This window comes from Clinocottus analis, unplaced genomic scaffold (genome assembly GCF_023055335.1).
Source record: "Clinocottus analis isolate CAN_PGR_092001 unplaced genomic scaffold, fCliAna1.0.p SCAF_1, whole genome shotgun sequence".
Classification (NCBI taxonomy): Eukaryota; Metazoa; Chordata; class Actinopteri; order Perciformes; family Cottidae; genus Clinocottus; species Clinocottus analis.
Window position 1 is genome coordinate 3983204 of NW_027175820.1, and position 5133 is coordinate 3988336.

Here is a 5133-nt window from a genome sequence, read left to right on the forward strand (position 1 = left end):
GTGCCCCGTGCACCACTTATACTGTATGTAAGAGGTCTGGTAAGTGGAGAAATGTTTTTTATCTTCAGTCCAAATGTTATCTGGATACTTTATTTGTATGCATTCAATTCCTGTAAATGGAAGCATTTTCTTTTGAAGTTACACACAAATTAACTTCAGTAGGATTTTCTCATGCTGTTTGCTTTGTTGTTTGTGAGTCGTAAAAAAAAAAAAAGAAGAAAAAGATGAAAAGGCACAAAGGAAAACTGTACAGTGACATCGTCCTTTTTTGGACCAGTGGCGCCTGGATTTCAGTGAGAGGAAGACAAAGGCAGACTTTTCAATCCTGCCCGGGGATTGACACGTCAACTGTCAGTGACATATTTCATCAGCTGCCGCCGAGCTGACGCTCCATGAGTTGTTTGAACCGTAATCTTGTAATAGCCGTCTTAATGGGGCACTTCATGACTATGCATGATATCGTGCCAAAAGACTTGAGGATAAAGCTGCGCCCGAAGTCACCGGGGCAGAAAGTTGGCATCCTCGCTAGCTGACGACCCGTGGAGGAGATGTTCCTGCGTCAAAGTGAGGCGCTGGTTAGTCCTTTTTGTATCAGAGCCAGTGTCTTCCCTTCACATTATGCAGAACAGAGGCTGAGAAGAGACAGAAGAGAAAGGTTTGACTCTCGTAACATCAGACAGCCAGGAGCAAGTATGCAAGTTTCACAACGTGAGTATTCACTGTTCCCTTGTGCTGTAATTCAATGAGGATGGTTAGTTTATGCATGTCCAAAGATAAAGTTATTTGACCATTTTAGCCTCAATTGGCGTCTTAAATCTCCAAAATGTGAGGAAGACACTGCATGCCGCACCATTTTGATGATGGATATTTGATGCTTTAGATACTGTTGAGAGTAAAGTGCCTCAACATGCAGTATTCCATGTACAGTAATTCAATTCCTGCGACAGGAGCTGGGATTAAAGTGCTCTCGTAAATGGCTGCATTGTTGCAGCGTCAACTCCCAATTATTATAATTATAAAGAATATCAAATGTTGATCATTTGAAACACAAGTGTGACTCCTCCCCTACACGTGTTCACCGTGGTCAGCACTTTTTCAAACTCTCGTAAGCGCTCCTCTTCACGCTCATCGTTGAACAGCACATTGCCACGGAGCCCATTTTCTCCGTTGCCAATATGTAATTTCCCCGAGTCAGTGTTGGTATGCATGCAGAGAGCAGGGCGCACGTTCTGCTAGCTCATCTGTTTTTTCATGTTCATCATTTATACATGCCGTGCACTTGTGACGTCTGAGAAATGCAAGCTCACTAGTTAAGTCTTTGTGCTCTCACAGATTTTCTGCAGGTGGACTTAAATTCCCTGATCGACCCGAGAACATTAACGTCAGGTGAGTTTCACTCGAGCGATTTTGGTTACGTTATTTTTATTTTGTTGCTTTTGTCTGAGTTGCGTGGGTCCTTGTCGAGCTTCATGCTGCTCACAGACGTTATTGAAGGTAGGCGTGTCTAATTGAAGGTGGGTGTGTCTTATTGAAGGTAGGCGTGTCTAATTGAAGGTGGGTGTGTCTTTTTGAAGGTGGGCGTGTATTTTTGAAGGTAGGCGTGTCTTATTGAAGGTAGACATGTCTTATTGAAGGTAAATGTGTCTTATTGAAGATGGGTGTGTCTTTTTGAAGGTGGGCGTGTCTTCTTGAAGGTAGGCATGTCTTTTTGAAGGTAGTCATGTCTTCTTGAAGGTGGGCGTGTCTTTTTGAAGGTAGGCGTGTCTTACTGAAGGTAGACATGTCTTTTTGAAGGTGGGCGTGTCTTATTGAAGGTAGGCGTGTCTTTTTGAAGGTAGGCGTGTCTTATTGATGGTAGGCGTGTCTTTTTGAAGGTAGGCATGTCTTATTGAAGGTGGGCGTGTCTTTTTGAAGGTAGGCATGTCTTATTGAAGGTAGGTGTGTCTTATTGATGGTAGGCGTGTCTTTTTGAAGGTAGGCATGTCTTATTGAAGGTGGGCGTGTCTTATTGAAGGTAGGTGTGTCTTATTGATGGTAGGCGTGTCTTTTTGAAGGTAGGCATGTCTTATTGAAGGTGGGCGTGTCTTTTTGAAGGTAGGCATGTCTTATTCAAGGTAGGTGTGTCTTATTGATGGTAGGCGTGTCTTTTTGAAGGTAGGCATGTCTTATTGAAGGTGGGCGTGTCTTATTAAAAGTGGGAGTGTCTTTTTGAAGGAAGGCATGTCTTATTGAAGGTGGGCGTGTCTTATTGAAGGTTGTTGTGTCTAGTTATAGGATGGCATGTCTTATTGAAGGTGGGCGTGTCTCTGCCATCTGTTTTTTTCAATGCATGATTTTCACCAGCCTTTAGTGAAAACATTCTAGATGGGTTTTAACATTGAAGGGAGACTTTTCCCTTATAGAACAATACTCACATTTCCCAGGAACGTTCATCGCGCCATTATTTAGATTTTTAATCCTTTTTTATTGACAATTTCCTAATTTTTTACCTGATTTTGAGCCTTTTTCGGGTTCCCCCTCCCCGCCTCCCCCCCTCCCATTAATTGGATTAATGAGAAGTTCTATATGGTAAAATAAAAGAGTACTTTAATTTGCCTTGTCTTGTTGTCTTTCAATATATTTTAATAAGAAATATATTTTCTCAGGAGCATTACAACAGGTGAAATATACCCAACGTTAGTGATAGTGTGACTATTTTTAACGTTATGTTCTAGGGTTCAGAAGAGAGAGTGAGCTTTGTCTATGCTGAACCTGCGATGTTGGAGGTTACATGGTTCAAGATATTCAAATAAAAAGCATGTGTTGACGGCCTTGTATTAGATAAAGTTTCAATAATTTCAGAATTGTTATCTTCCTTCGAAGTAGTCTACTATGAATCCCTCCCTGCGGCCGCATAAGTGAATAGAATGACTCATCCTCGTCTTTGTGACCTTTTACCAAGTATAGACCCTCCTTGCTGTAATGAATAGTCAATTGCGAAGTAGAGAACGCTCACTTGTTTCACTACTGCACTGACACTGCTGGTGTTTCTTAAGAAGTTACATTTGATTCATATTTTTTTGTCAAAGTGCAGTTGGCTTAAAACCAGAGGGGTTTGATGCCAGCCGGGTTAAAGTGCGTCTTACATCGGAGATCCTCCCTGACGGGCTGCAGACGGCAGGTGACGGCAAACTGTTGCTCTGTGTTTTTCTCTCTCCAGGAAGGTTTGTTCTCATTAGCAAGTTTTTCTGGAAATCGAACGCCCGCATACTGGTCCAGTCTGCCCACCCACACTACAGAACCGACACTCCACGAGTACAATCCACAGCTTGAAGGCAAAAGATGTCAAGCGTTTCATGGGGGAGGACCCAAACCCAGCGTCTCCTCGTATCTTCTATTCACTGGAGGAAAACTAGCCGGTACTCGACAACATGTGAACAAGGGGTGACCGGCGCTGTCACCGAGATTCAATGACGGTGATCTCATTCACCTGCGACATCTGTTGTGTTGTTGGTGGTTTTGATGAGCCAGTGTTGGCATGAGATGAGGGGTACTTTATTAATCCTAAAGGAAAACTTAATGGCATGAAGGACAATGAGACCCAGCAATGGAAAGAATGCCACATGTTTGACTTTATTACCATTGTGGGGAGACGGCACAATTCAGTCATAACTAGATGGCACATTCTGTATTTTTACCAATATATATATATACAAAGACCGACGTGCCAACGTGTGTTATTGTTGCTCTGCACAGGCTTGTTTCTAAATATTCCTGTCTGTTTATATTTATTTTGAATACGGGCCACATTCAAGACTACACACATATATGAGCAGCAATTAAGAGCTGTGCATAAATTGTAGGGCTTCAGTGTGGCTTTTGTGAACAGCAGGAATAGTAATTTACCCACAAGCCCTCTGGGCTTCCTTCTCATTCGACTGTATTTGCCTTTCTTACTTAAGCAGTATATTTCTATGCTAACGAAACTAAAGTAATGGAGTTGGCTTTATATTGATTTTTAGTTCAGGGCCAAAGCAATTTACACAAATGTGGTTTGATTCTGAATCATCAGGTCTGACTATAAAGTAGAATGACACCCTTTAATGTGTTTTTTGGGAATTCATTATTCGATGGGTTTTAAAACCGCGATAACACATTAAACATTAGTTTAATTATATGCTAATTCTGATGATAAAAACAACAATTTGACATACTCTGATAGTAAATATTGTAGAAGGCAAAGGATTGTTTGTAATCACAGATGGGCTCATGGTGCTGGAGGCCGAGGTCAGACCACAAAGAAAATGAATTCTTTGTATTTGTTTTGGATCGCCACCTGGATGGTGTTCAGCATCAGGACCACTTGGACAGTTCCAGGTGTTAAGATGCTTAAATAACTTTCAAACTGACTTCACAGTCTGTGATTTCCTAAAGTTAACTATACTGCATACTTGAATGGAATTCTCCAAATTTTTGTCTTTATTTGTTTGCTTTAATTGTGTTCATCACTAATGTTCATCACTAATGTGCCGCGACACAATACATTCATCAACATCTGAAAAGGAAGCGTGGGGATCGATTGCAGCGGACTGAGACGATCACAGCCCTCGGCCGAACACAGGACCGGACCCGCAGGACCAAACGCCAGCAAATGGCCCTAGGGAGGAGAGCCGAGATGGAGGCTACGCTAACCCAGCTAGGACCTGAGGCTGCATCACTACCCAGCATGCTGCTGGCTGTCTGACGTTAAGTCGCAGACAGATAAGATGGATGAAAGCAGCGGGGGGTTGGTGACTGTTGAGCCCACATCTTCACAGAGATCTGAAGGACTCTGGTGGGACTCGTGTTTACATCATGACGCTGTACTACTCTTCGTTTTCCTGTTTGTTCTGTTGAGAATGGGCCACAACTGAATGTCGTTGTGCGTCCCTGTGTTGCATAATGACAATAAATGATTCTTGAATCTTTGAATGAAGGTATGCAACTCAGTATGTTATAGATAGTTTTTTTTAACTAATGTCACCAAGCACAATTTTACAACAAAAAACTAATGACTTTTTGTAAACAACTACTAGCCTTAAATCACGTCCATATTATTTATATAAAACACAAACTTATTGTGTGAATAGAAAGCAAGAGAGGGAACAAAAGCAT

At 41.9% G+C, this 5133-nt stretch overlaps 1 long non-coding RNA gene across 1 annotated transcript; it reads left to right on the top strand.

Annotated features, from left to right (window-relative positions):
- The first annotated feature begins 294 nt into the window (after positions 1 to 294).
- On the top strand, positions 295 to 4864 carry LOC137785502 (uncharacterized). Its single transcript, XR_011077511.1, has 4 exons — positions 295 to 708; positions 1333 to 1386; positions 3200 to 3412; positions 4547 to 4864. It is a non-coding gene; the product is annotated as an uncharacterized lncRNA (long non-coding RNA).
- The last annotated feature ends 269 nt before the right edge of the window (positions 4865 to 5133 follow it).